This window comes from Zalophus californianus, chromosome 5 (assembly GCF_009762305.2).
Source record: "Zalophus californianus isolate mZalCal1 chromosome 5, mZalCal1.pri.v2, whole genome shotgun sequence".
Classification (NCBI taxonomy): domain Eukaryota; kingdom Metazoa; phylum Chordata; class Mammalia; order Carnivora; family Otariidae; genus Zalophus; species Zalophus californianus.
In genome coordinates, this window is record NC_045599.1 from 118579071 (window position 1) to 118594765 (window position 15695).

At 38.0% G+C, this 15695-nt stretch overlaps 1 protein-coding gene and 1 pseudogene across 1 annotated transcript in view; one reads left to right on the top strand and one right to left on the bottom strand.

Moving 5' to 3' along the window:
- The window catches only part of HCN1 (hyperpolarization activated cyclic nucleotide gated potassium channel 1), a 403649-nt gene that overhangs the window by 285530 nt on the left and 102424 nt on the right, over positions 1-15695 (top strand). The window lies entirely within an intron of this gene.
- LOC118356956 lies at positions 10020-10969 on the bottom strand (annotated as a pseudogene).

The window sequence follows — 15695 nt, forward strand, 5'->3', positions numbered from 1 at the left end:
ATTTAAAGTATTACCATCGATCATGTTCTATCATATTTCAACAGTTAAAATAATATGCAGCCCTCTCTAGTATATGTTAGGAAAATATGTTAGAGATTAAATGGAACTAGGCAGCCATTGCACATGTCGCTCTGTGTTTCTCTGCATTATAATCATAACTTATGTTAAAATCCATATGCTTCACTGAACATATGTTGCTCTTCTATCTAGATAAGTCACCACACCCTGCAGTCTTAAAAATGCATATTAACAGCTGCTATCATGCGTTCTTATGCACGATGTGTTAATTAAAATGATTGCTGCTCTAAACTATTCTCAAAAGAGAGAGAAAAAGTAAATATATGCAATGATATATTCATTGGATTCTTTTTTCATATGCGGAATTATTTTGTCTGGGGCTAAACCTTTGGTAATCGGACAGCACATGTATATTTGACCAAACATCATTAACTTTCCAACAGATAAATAAGAATATTTCATAACTGAAGGAAGGATTTCTAATGTAGAAGTTTAGCTGTACACCTTGCCAAAGAGGATGTCTGAAAGTAATGATTAAAAGAGTTCTAGAATACTTCTCCTAGTGAGTGATAACAGGCTAGACTCATAATTACCTACAAAATAGCCAAAGATTGTTTCAGTTGTTGCTTTATTTACAGAAGTTTTCAACACTATAATCACGTAATAGGAGAAAAGGAACCCAGATTCTTTATTTCCCTTGAATGTAATTACACTGCCACCAACTATTGCAATGAGCAAGTTGGTATTTTATTACTGAAGTAATGAAAGGATGAACCACCAAAATTGCTTCGAGGTACATTTTAAAATAAAGACTTCAATTAAGTTAGAAAGAACAAAGCACACAGTAAGAGAGAGAAGACTTTATACAATGTTGACTTTGACTGAAAATTATATACTCAAAGGAATTTGGGCTCACTTTATGGGGATTTAAGATAAGACTACAACAAGGCATATGTTTCCCTTATATACTGTTTTTTCTCTTCCAGTTGATATTGCCTTTTTTTTAATTTTTTAAAAATTTTATTATGTTATGTTAATCACCATACATTACATCATTAGTTTTTGATGTAGTGTGCCATGATTCATTGTTTGTGTATAACACTCAGTGCTACATTCAGTATGTGCCCTCTTTAATACCCATCACCAGGCTAACCCATCCACCCCCCCCGTCCCCTCTAGAACCCTCAGTTTGTTTCTCAAAGTCCATAGTCTCTCATGGTTCGTCTCCCCCTCCGATTCCTCCCCTTCATTTTTCCCTTCCTACTATCTTCTTCTTCTTTTTTTTTTTTTTTTTTACCATATAATGTATTATTTGTTTCAGAGGTACAGGTCTGTGATTCAACAGTCTTACACAATTCATAGCACTTATATAGCACATACACTCCCCGATGTCTATCACCCAGCTGCCCCATCCCACCAACCCCCCACCATTCCAGCAACACTCAGTTTGTTTCCTGAGGTTAATAATTCCTCATATCAGTGAGATCATATGATACATGTCTTTCTCTGATTGACTTATTTCGCTCAGCATCATACTCTCTAGTTCCATCCACGTCGTTGCAAATGGCAAGATTTCATTCCTTTTGATGGCTGCCTAATATTCCATTGTATGTATATACCACATCTTCTTTATCCATTCACCTGTTGATGGACATCTTGACTCTTTCCATAGTTTGGCTATTGTAGACATTGCAGAGGCATGTACCCCTTCGGATCACATTTGTATCTTTGGGGTAAATACCCAGTAGTACAATTGCTTGGGTTGTAGGTTAGCTCTATTTTCAACTTTTTGAGGAACCTCCATACTGTTTTCCAGAGTGGCTGCATCAGCTTACATTCCCATCAACAGTGTGGGAGGGTTCCCCTTTCTCTGCCTCCCCGCCAACATCTGTCATTTCCTGACTGGTTAATTTTTGCCGTTCTGACTGGTGTGAGGTGATATCTTATAGAGGTTTTGATTTGGATTTCCCTGATGCCGAGCGATGTTGAGCACTTTTTCATGTGTCTGTTGGCCATTTGGATGTCTTCTTTGGAAAAATGTCTGTTCATGTCTTCTGCCCATTTCTTGATTGGATTATTTGTTCTTTGGGTGTTGAGTTTAAGAAGTTCTTTATAGATTTTGGATACTAGCCCTTTACCTGATATGTCATTTGCAAATATCTTCTCCCATTCTGTCGGTTGTCTTTTGGTTTTGTTGACTGTTTCTTTTGCTGTGCAAAAGCTTTTTATCTTGATGAAGTCCCAATAGTTCATTTTTGTCTTTGCTTCCCTTGCCTTTGGCAATGTTTCTAGGAGGAAGTTTCTGCGGCTGAGGTTGAAGAGGTTGTTGCCTGTGTTCTCCTTTAGGATTTTGATGGACTCCTGTCTCACATTTAGGTCTTTCAACCATTTTGAGTCTGTTTTTGTGTGTGGTGTAAGGAAATGGTCCAGTTTCATTCTTCTGCATGTGGCTGTCCAATTTTCCCAACACCATTTGTTGAAGAGACTGTCTTTATTCCATTGGACATTCTTTCCTGCTTTGTCGAAGATTAGTTGATCATAGAGTTGAGGGTCTATTTCTGGGCTCTCTATTCTGTTCCATTGATCTGTCTGTTTTTGTACCAGTACCATACAGTCTTGATGATTACAGCTTTGTAATAGAGCTTGAAGTCTGGAATTGTGATGCCGCCAGCTTTGCTTTTCTTTTTCAACATTCCTCTGGCTATTCGGGGTCTTTTCTGGGTACATACAAATTTTAGGATTATTTGTTCCATTTCTTTGAAAAAAGTGGATGGTATTTTGATGGGGATTGCATTGAATGTGTAGATTGTTCTAGGTAGCATTGACATCTTCACAATATTTGTTCTTCCAATCCATGAGCATGGAACGTTTTTCCATTTCTTTGTGTCTTTCTCAATTTCTTTCATGAGTATTTTATAGTTTTCTGAGTACAGATTCTTTGACTCTTTGGTTAGATTTTTTCCTAGGTATCTTATGGTTTGGGTGCAATTGTAAATAGGAATTTTATCCTTAATTTTTCTTTCTTCTGTCTTGTTGTTGGTGTATAGGAATGTCACTGATTCCTGTGCATTGATTTTATATCCTGCCCCTTTACTGAATTCTTGTATGAGTTCTAGCAGTTTTGGGGTGGAGTCTTTTGGGTTTTCCACATAAAGTATCATATCATCTGCAAAGGGTGAGAGTTTGACTTCTTCTTTGCCGATTTGGATGCCTTTTATTTATTTTTGTTGTCTGATTGCTGTGGCTAGGACTTCTAGTACTGTGTTGAATAGCAGTGGTGATAGTGGACATCCCTGCCGTGTTCCTGACCTTAGAAGAAAGCTCTCAGTTTTTCCCCACTGAGAATGACATTTGCTGTGGGTTTTTCATAGATGGCTTTTATGATATTGAGGTATGTACCCTCTATCCCTATACTCTGAAGAGTTTTGATCAAGAAAGGATGCTGAACTTTGTCAAATGCTTTTTCTGCTTCTCTTGAGAGGATCATATGGTTCTTGTTCTTTCTTTTATTAATGTATTGTATCACATTGATTGATTTGCAGATGTTGAACCAACCTTGCAGCCCAGGGTAAATCCCACTTGGTGGTGGTGAATAATCCTTTTAATGTACTGTTGGATCCTATTGGTTAGTATTTTGGTGAGAATTTTTGCATCCATGTTCATCAGGGATATTAGTCTATAATTCTCCTTTTTGATGGAGTCTCTGTGTGGTTTGGGGATCAAGGGAATGGTGGCCTCATAGAACAAGTTTGGAAGTTTTCCTTCTATTTCTATTTTTTGGAACAGTTTCAGAAGAATAGGTATTAATTCTTCTTTAAATGTTTGGTAGAATTCCCTGGGAAGCCATCTGGCCCTGGGCTTTTGTTTGTTGGGAGATTTTTGATGACTGCTTCAATTCCTTAGTGGTTATAGGTCTGTTCAGGTTTTCTATTTCTTCCTGATTCAGTTTTGGTAGTTGATACATCTCTAGGAATGCATTCATTTCTTCCAGATTATCTAATTTGCTGGCATAGAGTTGCTCATAATATGTTCTTATAGTTGTTTGTATTTCTTTGGTGTTGTTTGTGATCTCTCCTCTTTCATTCATGATTTTATTTATTTGGGTCATTTCTCTTTTCTTTTTGATAAGTCTGGCCAGGGGTTTATCAATCTTGTTAATTCTTTCAAAGAACCAGCTCCTAGTTTCGTTGATCTCTTCCACTGTTCTTTTGGTTTCTATTTCATTGATTTCTGCTCTGATCTTTATTATTTCCCTTCTCCTGCTGGGTTTAGGCTTTATTTGCTGTTCTTTCTCCAGCGCCTTTAGGTGTAGGGTTAGGTTGTGTATTTGAGACCTTTCTTGTTTCTTGAGAAAGGCTTGTATTGCTACATACTTTCCTCTCAGGACTGCCTTTGCTGTATCCCAAAGAGTTTGAACAGTTGTGTTTTCATTTTCATTGATTTCCATGAATTTTTTGAATTCTTCTTTAATTTCCTGGTTGACCCATTCATTCTTTAGTGGGATGCTCTTTAGCCTCCATGTATTTGAGTTCTTTCCGACTTTTCTCTTGTGATTGAGTGCTAGTTTCAAAGCATTGTGGTCTGAAAATACGCAGGTAATGATCCCAATCTTTTGGTATTGGTTGAGACCTGATTTGTGACCTAGGATATGATCTATTCTGCAGAATGTTCCATGGGTACTAGAGAAGACTGTGTATTCTGTTGCTTTGGTATGGAATGTTCTGAATATGTCTGTGAAGTCCATTTGGTCCAATGTGTCATTTAAAGTCTTTATTTCCTTGTTGATCTTTTGCTTAGATGATCTGTCCATTTCAGTGGGGGGGGTTTAAAGTCCCCCACTATTATTGTATTGTTGTCAATGTGTTTCTTTGCTTTTGTTATTAATTGGTTTATATAATTGGCTGCCCCCATGTTAGGGGCGTAGATATTTACAATTGTTAGGTCTTCTTGTTGGATAGACTCTTTAAGTAGGATTTAGTGTCCGTCCTCATCTCTTATTACAGTCTTTGGTTTAAAATCTAATTTGTCTGAAATAAGGATTGCCACCCCAGCTTTCTTTTGGTGTCCATTAGCATGGTAAATGGTTTTCCACCCCCTCACTTTCAATCTGGGGGTGTCTTTGGGTCTAAAATGAGTCTCTTGCAGACAGCATATTGATGGGTCTTGGTTTTTAATCCAATCTGATAGCCTGTGTCTTTTGATTGGGGCATTGAGCCCATTTACATTCAGGATAACTATGGAAAGATATGAATTTAGTGCCATTGTATTGCCTGTAAGGTGACTGTTCTTTGAAAGAATTAACAAGATTGATAAACCCCTGGCCAGACTTATCAAAAAGAAAAGAGAAATGACCCAAATAAATAAAATCATGAATGAAATGAAGAACTGTATATTATCTGTGTTCCTTTCTGGTCTATGTTGCTTTTAGCCTCTCTCTTTTCTTAGAGGAACCCTTTCAGTATTTCTTGTAGGGCTAGTTTTGTATTTGCAAATTCCTTTAGTTTTTGTTTGTTCTGGAAGCTTTTTATCTCTCCTTCTATTTTCAATGACAGCCTAGCTGGATATAGTATTCTTGGCTGCATATTTTTCTCATTTAGTGCTCTGAAGATATCATGCCAGTCCTTTCTGGCCTGCCAGGTCTCTGTGGATAGGTCTGTTGCCAATCTAATGTTTCTACCATTGTAGGGTACATATCTCTTCTCCCAAGCTGCTTTCAGGATTTTCTCTTTGTCTCTGAGACTCATAACTTTTACTATTAGATGTTAGGGTGTTGACCTATTTTTATTGATTTTGAGAGGGGTTCTCTGTGCCTCCTGGATTTTGATGCCTGTTTCTTTCCCCAAAATTAGGGAAGTTCTCTGCTATAATTTGCTCCAATATACCTTCTGCCCCTCTCTCTCTTTCTTCTTCTTCTGGGATCCCAACTATTCTAATATTGTTTCATCTTATTGTATCACTTATCTCTCGAATTCTGCCCTGATTATCCAGTAGTTGTTTATCTCTCTTTTTCTCAGCTTCTTTATTTTCAATCATTTGGTCTTCTATATCACTAATTCTCTTTTCTGCCTCATTTATCCTAGCAGTTAGAGCCTCCATTTTTTTATTGCACCTCATCAATAGCCTTTTTGATTTCAACTGGTTAGATTTTCGTTCTTTTGTTTCTCCAGAAAGGGTTTCTCTAATATCTTCCATGCTTTTTCAAGCCCAGCTAGTATCTTTAAAATCGTCGTTCTGAACTCTATTTCTGACATCTTACTAATTTCCATATTGATTAGGTTCCTGGCAGTCAGTACTGCCTCTTGTTCTTTTTGTTGAGGTGATTTTTTTCCCATCTTTTCATTTTGTCCAGAGGAGAACAGATGAATGAAAGCACAAAATGCTAACAGGGTAACAATGTCTCCAGAAAATATACACTAAACAAATCAGAAGAGACCTGTTACCAGGGGAAAAGAAAGGGAAAGAAAGATAGAAAAAAGAAAAGAAAAGAAAAAGAAAAAGATAGAAACAAACCAACAAAAAAAACAGAATATGATCAAATATGATCTGGCTGGTGCATAGATCAGTGCCACACATTAGATTTTGGGTGTATTTTGTTCTGTTAGAAGAAACTGCCTCCTAAAATTTTAAGGAAAGAAAAGCTTATATATGTACAAAAATAAGGGTATATGATGAAGGGATGGAATATGACTGTAAAGATGAAAATTATAAAAGATTTTATAAAAAGAATTGATAAGATAAGAAGTTGGTTGAGAAAAGAAAGAAGAGAAATTTAAAAAAAAGGGAGAGAATGTGATCAGGCAAGAGACTAGAACAAAGCTATACACTAGAAATTTAGGGTATATTTCGGTCTGTTAGAAGAAACTGTATCCCTTAAGTTAAGAGAATAACTTAATGTATACCAAAAATAAGGTTAACTACTATGAAGGGATAGAATATGACTCTAAAAATGAAAAATAAAAAAGATTTTTAAAAAAAGGCATTGGTAAGATGGTTAAAAAGGGGAAAAAAGAAAAATTCAAAAAAAAAGAAAATTAAAAAAATTAACTTTGGAAGACTAAAGAATCAGGGGGGAAAAAGCCATGAATTCTATGTGCTGTATTCCCCTAGCACTGGAGTTCTGCCATTCTCATTGATCAGTAAAATTGGACCCAGAATTCACACCTAGACATAACACTCTATTGTCTCTCCATCACTCGCCATACTGCTGGGCTCCAGTGAAAGTATTAATCTAATCTAGTCTACTGCACTTGTCTCCTGCAAGTCATCTGGCCCACTGTGTATGTCTGGAATCTGAGTCATTTAATTCTGCCTTACTAGGGAACATCTGTTCATTTGGGGTCTCCCAACCTGAAGTTGTTCTATCATCCTAAGGAGTCACAGTCGGTCCTCTGATTATGAGATCCTTACCTACACAATTTACCAATGATAATAATCTGACAGGGCTAGAGTATTATCATCATCAACATAATCATCATCATCATCTTCTCTCTTAACAAAAAAATTGCAATGATCCAGTGTAGCATTGCAGATTAAACTCTGACTTGAATCACAATGTATGTTGCTGATTTCATGGGTCATCGTGTTTTGTGTTCTATGACATTTCAGACAGCAACATTTTGCCCTTCTGTCAGATATGGAGACTTTATAATGTGAGACAGGTGGCATTTAAAATGTGCCTCTCCTGATGCTCTGCTCTGAATTACTAGCAAGCTTCAAACTTTCTATAACCGGTAGACTGAGTAAGCTCAACTTCAGAAATAGCCAAAAGCAATAATATTTTTTGTTTTCAGTTGTCACTTTAAGTTTATTTAGAGAAGGTCATCCTTTCTGAACAAATAAAATCCCTCCCCCAGAACTTTTTGGGGCTAGAAGCCAGAAATGAAGAAAGTAGACATATTCCAGAGGCTCTCTTCTCTCTCCTGTCATAAGCCTACGAGGAGCTGCTGTTTGTCATCAGGGAGAAGACACAAGGAGGGAGGAAAAGGAAGGGAAGAGGAAGTTCTAATCTCCTGCTACAAGTGTCCTTTGGTGGGTATGGCAGATGATTAAGGCTGACACTTCCTTTATGAGATCCTTTGGGCTCTTCAGGTAACACCCATCGAGTCTCTCTCCTGCACTTCCCTAGATGAGGCCCTGTAAATTGAGTAGTTATCTCCAATCTCTTTCTGCTCTGGGCTTCTTGCTCAGCCAGGTGGTACTCTTGGACAGGACCCAAGATGTAATGCTGTCTCCGCTGTATGGCTCAGATCTGGTCCACAGAAAGGCACCTCTGCATCCCTCTCTTAACCCATCCCTCAGTACTCAGCTGCCTCCACCACCAAAGCAATGAGGAGCCTGTGTCCAGCCTTCTCCAATTCCTTGGCAGGCATCAGACCCTGTCCACAAGTTATTTATGTGTTCTCATATGTGATTCAAACCCCAGATCCATGCCTCCCAACTATGTGACCTTAGTTCCGAGATCCCCAAGTGATTTTCTTGAAGCTGTACCCCCAGGTCAAGTGTTAGAAGGTATAGGGGGCTGGGTAAGGGACTCATAGCAGAACAGTCACTCTCTCTGAAGAAATCTGCTCAGTAATCCCATCAGGAAAATTCTCACTCTACCCTCTCCACCTCTGTGGCGCTTTGATACCTCCAGGAGTCGTGATCCTTGGATTACCATTTACAATTGTAAACCAGTATACGAGAGACCACTTTATATAGGCTGTTAGTAGTTAAGTTCTAGCGGAGTCAGAGTTATATGCAGATTTTCGACTGTGCTAGGGGGTCAGCACCCTTAACTCCCACTTTATTTCAAGGGCCAGTGGTATATATAATTGTTCCCTGGCCAAGTAAGTTTGGAAATGTTGATTGAAAATATGTATCAAAGTGTGGTTTCTTTGGATAAGTGTGTGCACCCTGAACATTTAACTTATTGTGTTTGCCCTCCATGCCAAACCCCCATGTATTTTAATTGATTAGAGTGCACTTTGGAAAATATCTTTCTAGACAAACTCCCCAAAGTGAGTATTCCATTTTTTTAACTGACCTTGGGTGGTTCCTCTCTTTTCTAGGTATGTCTGCAGTTTATCTCATCTTCAGGAAATGAAACTGTTTTTGATCATCCTGTGTCTTTGTACTACTGCAACTTAGTTCTTATACTTGGGCAGCCCTGGGGAACCTACTACTATTTTTAGACTTGTCATTCTCTTTCCTGTCATATAATTATGGTAATAGCAGTTTTTAGGTGTGCAGTTTCCCTCTGTAATAAGCAAGAATTTTAACACAATTCTAAATTCATACTGAATTTAGAATAAGAAATTTCCCACTCACCTTGGTATACTTGATGTACATGAAAGGTTTTTTTTTTTTAAAGACACATTTATTCAGTGAAGACTATTACATTTAGCGGCCAACAGCATGGGTGCAAAAAAGAAAAAAAAAATCTGCATTAAAACCCTTTGTTGGGATGCTTTATACTTTCCATAGAACAGAAACTAAAATAAGCTGTTATACAATTAGTCACAAATACAGTCCTTGAGTTGTTTGCCCATACATATGAGTACTCGGGGCCCCACTCCTCAGTGAGCCCCCAGGAAAAGCAGTCAATCACTCCCATCTCCCTGGTCTCCGGCAGCACTCCGTGCTCACCCAGCCCATGACTGAGAGTTTCTATCTCTGACACATGACCCCGTATGGAGTCTCCAAACCCAGCAGATCCCTGCGGTGTGCTCCCATGCCACTCCTCCCGGGGGAGGAAGGGGAGTCTCCCTGGATCTGCTGCTTGTTGGGTCCCTGCTGGAGGGGCAGTGGCCCAACTGTGTCATGGATGACGGTTTATGGCAACCCCAAGCTGAGAGCCCACTCCTTGGCTCCATCTGAAACATGTCTTCTTTGTAGCAGCTAGGCCCTGCCACCACTGTGCTTGGCCGAGTTCACAAATCTGTTGTAACCTGTAGCTTCCTTGTCATTTCTCTGGCTCTCCTCTCTTGCTAAGCTTTGTTTCCTGGCAGTAATGAAAACCTTCTGCCACTGCTGTAACTACTGCTGCTGCTGGAACCACTATAACCACCTTGGTTTCCTGGTTTGGCAAAGTATTGGCCTCCATCACCATGGGGGGCCAGAGCTTCTGCCTCCAAAAATTTCCTCCTTTCATGGCTCCAAAATTTGAAGATTGATTGTTGTAATTGCCAAAATCATCATAGCTTCTGCCACCTCCAAAGGTGCTCCAGAGCTGCTTCCATCATTACCAAATCCATTATAGGTATCCCCACTGCCACCATATCTGCCACCACCTCAATAAGCCACCAAAGCCCCCTCGCCCACTGAAGTTTCCTCCACGACCAAAGTTGTCATTCCCATCAAAACCTCCATGACCACCACCAAAGTTTCTGGAACCACTTCGACCCCTTTGCTTTCTCTTGCATAGGGCTTTCCTTACCTCACAGTTGTGGCCATTCACAGTGTGGCATCTTTGTACAGACACAAGACTGTCGTCTTGTGTACAGAGTCATGGTCATCAAATGTTACAAAAATAAAGACTTTCTTTGTGCCACTGCCTCGGTCAAGTCATGATTTCAATCAATTCAATTTTCCTGTACTGTTCAAAACAATATCTTAGATGGTGTTCTTCAGTGTCTCCTTTCATGCCACCAACAAAAATCTTTTTCACAGTTAAATGGGCACCAGGTCTTTGAGGATCTTCTCTTGAGACAGCCCTCTTTGGTTCCACAACTCTTCCATCCACCTTGTGTGGCCTGGCGTTCATGGCTGCATCCACCTCCTCCACAGTGGCATACGTGACAAACCCAAAGCCTCTGGAGCTCTTGGTGTTTGGATCTCTCATTACCACACAGTCCGTAAGCATTCCCCATTGTTCAAAATGGCCCCTGAGACTCTCATCAGTTGTTTTATACCCTCTGACGAAGAGCTTCCACAGCTACTCAGGCTTTTTGGGAGACTCTGACTTAGACATGGCAGCAGTGGGAGGGGAGACTTCAATGATGCTTACTCAGCGGCAACCATGAGCAGAAAGCCGTGAGAGATTTTTAATGTGAAGTTTGAATATGACCAAAAAATCACTTTAATTATATGAGGGAATTATCAAATTGAAATACCTTTATACATTGAATAGCTTCCTGAATCCAGGAAGCAGAGTGTATAAATCCAAGACAGGTGCAGGAATGATTTTTTTTTTAAATATACTGTGCTTTCTAATGGTAGAGCGCAAGGCAGTGAGCCAGTGCTACTCCAGGCTTTAAATATTGATTATGTTCTATAAAATTTTTTAAATGTCATATTCTCAATTTAATAATGATAAGAAATTTAAAAGCTAAATTTACCCAAAAGAACAATGATAAGATTTTCTTCATCTCTGCAAGAGTTTATATGATGTTCATTAAAGGCCCTTTGGAAAAAGAAGGTACGGTTTAATATAAGTAGTCTCTCAATCATAGAAGTGAGTTTTAAGTAATCCTGTATGAAACTATATCACGTTATATAGTTTTGTGTAATCATACCTAAGACATAATATTCTAAATCTAGTCATTCCAGGCAAATATTTTTTCTTGGTTTTAGTTAAAAATCCATCGATCCTTATTCTTTCCTTGTAAATGAAGAACTATAATCAGGACTGTCACATACATTTCTTATTCCATAGAAATCTTTTTTTTTTCTTTTCTAATCAGTCTAATCTTCCAAATTTGTATAAGCTAATGGTATGACCAGAGACAAAAAGCTAAGTGCCAAGACTGCTCTCATTTTCAATCCACTCAAATCTCATTTGCCATAAAGCAGATTTCACATCAGTTAGATAAAGTTATTATGGTTAATATAGACATTTTCTTGGTAATATGCACTTCAAAAATAATTTGAGTAGAGGAAGAATGATGCCAAATCAACTTTTAAACTCTTGCAGATCTCTCAACCAAACCTCATTTCCGGCCAAATAATTATTGTTCTTTCAACAAACCAAATGAGTGTGACTTGCTACACCCTTTGTCCTACCCTTTTATATATTTTTACCCCTTTCACTGTTTACGTAGGTTCTGCACTTCCCTTTGGAGGGCTGTGACATCTCTGATCATCTCAACCTATAGTAACCTATTTATTGTGTATATTTTATCTGTCAGGAGAGTATAAGCACCATATTGGGAACACCTGTGTCTCAGCTATTGTGTCATTCAGCCCTGCACACAGAAACCTTGATATTATGATGCTGAGGACACAACAGTACTCAGATGGGACAGTGAGGATTTAGAATGTTTATAGGTCTGGACTGTATTCTAACATAAATAGAACTAACAGTTCATAATTTGAACTTTTCTGAATGCTGCCACTTGAGCATACATGAGCACATCTTTAAAAAATATTTGTCATGTTATTTACTTACTTGTATACAAACATATTATAAAGATACTGCCTCACATATTATAGCAAGTACTTGCTTATGTATTATACGTATGTATTTAGCTTAACATAGATAAAAACTTAATTTTCAATATGCTTTCCCCTCTGGAATTCTGAGATTTATTTCTCTGTAAATGAAAGGTATATTACCTAAGTGCCTTTCATCAGGGATGACGCAATTTCTTAGTTTCTGTGTTGATCAGGATTGTGTTCTCCTTTACGACATGATGGAACCCATTATCTCAAACAGATGGATGGGAGAGTTTATTACTGCTGTCATGTAATTCTGAGTCTTAAAAAAAAAAACAAAAACAAACTATGACTAGAGCAAAGAGGAACAATTTGTAGTAGTGACTACATAGTTTGTAGGTAATTCTGTTATTCAGTTAAAAAGAAAAGAAGAACAGTTACATCCTGCTTTTCAACCTATCTTCATTATCAAGAAATTTAGTCAGTTGAGCTGCTAATTTGATTGACTGATTTTGTAAGCTATGATAGTATTTGTCTTCAGAAAAGCTAAGAGGCTTTGAAGTTATAATTATCTGGACCTTGGAATGTCAAATTGACCCAATGCTTAAAATAAAAATGGCTTGATGCCTTCATTTTGACTGGGAACATTTTGTGGGGGGGAGATGTAGCTCTAAAATCCATGTGCATTCAGCAAAATGTTTCACTTGCTTTTCTTCCTTATTCGTAAAAGCTTTCTTCCTTCCTTTACAAATGAGAATGCCATGAGCACAACTCCCACATGGTTCCTTAATTAGTCAGAAAGATTTCCAATTCTGCTATACCATATACTTTTTGCTTCCCAGGAGCTGAATTTAATGTACTCTGGTATGTTAAAGTGGTAATACTGCCAAATGTTCTCAGGCCAAGGAGATCCTACGACTGAGACTATCTTCAAGATTTTCTCCTAGAAAAACAGCAGTGCAGTAGCCCTTGGGTTAGCTCCATGTTGCCACTTGAGCTGCTAACAAATCAGGCTCCTGGCAGAATGATGATGCTTTACATTTTCAGCTGAGAAAAAATTTTCTTACGTTAACTAAGTACTGTAACAAAGATCAGGACAGGTAACGGGAAGGAGTTTGAGGCTGTTAATTTAACAAAAGTGAAAAATAGAATTTTGCCAATCTAAATCTCTCATACCACTGACTTTCAACCAATCTTTGTATTTTAATATATCCCACTGGGAGATATGGTATCCCTTTTCACTCAGTGATACTTTCTGTAACAATATTCTATGTGATAGGCTAAAATTTCCCATATCTTTATAGTTAATATTCATGGTTTCAGGACTGTACAAAGTGGTAAAAATTGGTTCTCAGCAATACTTCATGTAATTCTTTGCCGCTTACATTTATCATTTATAGCTCATCTGACAGCTTCTTGTAATAGCTCTAAAGTAGAGTTGCATTTTCTACCATTTTTCTTTTCTGATTGATCTATTGACTTAATTTTTTAGAAATGTTTGAATTTTCATTTGAATGTACTCCCTGAAGTTCACTTTCAAGTGTTTTGCTGTATTGTATTTCTGCCCCTTCCATATCATAAGACATAAATACACTATTATGCACTTTCACGGGGCAGAAGCTTGGTCACCAGGGATCCACTAATCTGACAAGAATGCCCAATGGATAAGAATTACTGAATGTAACTTGCATTTGCTTAGTCAGATCATTGGAAACCATTTGAAATGGGCCTTGAAGAATGCAGGGGAAATCAGCAGGCAGAGATAGTCACTGTGAGGCAAATGTCTCCCAGAGAAAAGCCCTAATTTCAAGAAGACTCCTGGCAGACAGGATTAAATGTGCAAAGGCCCAGAGGTGAGAATATGTGGGAATACTGAATTGTCTAATTTGAATAAAGCAATAACTATCTTGCTGGGGAAACTGTGAAATCAGATTGGGTTATAGTCCACCTACAATAGTTTTGAATGTGGGAATGATGAGATTATACATTGGGAGAAGGATATCCACAGCAAATTTTAGCAATGGGATATAGTAATTGAAGCTGTCTTATAGGAAAACAAATCACAGCAGTGCATGAGATATGGTGTACTCTTAACCTAGATTGTAACTTTCCAAGATCAAATAGATCATTACATAAATGCTTACTGATAGATTATGTTAAACAGGAACAGGAATTGTAAGTAGATAGGGACACTCTGGTTAATAAAACCACTGGAAATGACATTCTTTTATAAGGAATCATGATCCAAATAGTCTTCAGAGATAGATGTTACATGAGTCAGATCTCAAATAATCCATTTTTTATCCATTCAGTGCATATTTATTAAACCCTTACTATGTGTCAGGTCTGGTACTAGATGCTAGGCACATAATGTGAGCAAATAAATATGGTACTTTCCCTCATCAAGCCTCCTGTAGTACGGTGGGAGAGGGAGGGACATGACATCCAGAAACAAGATTTATAGAAAGCAGTCAGTTATAAAAATTGTAAAGTGCTATGAAAGGAAATGTGAAGACATGATAAGAGATTTTAGGACTTTGGTTTGATTCATATGAGATTCAGTGGGGGTGGGAGAGAAGAAAAAATTATATTTAAGAAGAAACCTAAGAATGAGTAGAAGGGAGATAGTGAAGTGAGCAACATGGGGAAAAGCACTGAGGTGTGAAAAAGTTTGCCATGATTCAAGAACAGACAGGAAAGTGTGATTAGAGCTGAGAAAAGTGAAATGGTTCTGGATGAGACTGGAGAGCTTAACTTGTGTTAGATTGGGTGGAACCTCATAGGCCTCCTTAACCATGTTGTTCTGTAGCGTAACTGCTATGAGAATCTAGTAAGAATTTGATGCAGAAGAGTTAAGATTAGATTAGATTTGAAATTTTTAAAAGAGTGTTCAGTCAACAATGTGTATAATAGATTAAAGGAAAGCAAAAATGGCCAGGTGGTTTTTGACATTAGGCAAATGCGCTAGTGCTAACTTACAAAGACTGAGGTAGGATCTTAATTTTATCAAGTGAAATATTAAACAAGGGGAAATATTAAACAGGCAATTCCAGATTGAATAAATACCAATTAGGACAAATGCTGAACTGCTGTAAGAAGGACATAAACAATTCAGTGACCCAAAGAACTATATGATTTTACTAATAAATGTTGAGAGATGAGAAGCCTGGTGAGTGGGGTGGCACTGTTTTAGATGGCCATTTTTAATACAGGTTCTTCCAAGTTGTTTCTCCAGTGTCCCCTCAGACAATGACCCTCAAATTTTAATATGCATCATAATCACCTGGAGAGCTCCTTAATACACATTTGTGGGCCCCACTCCC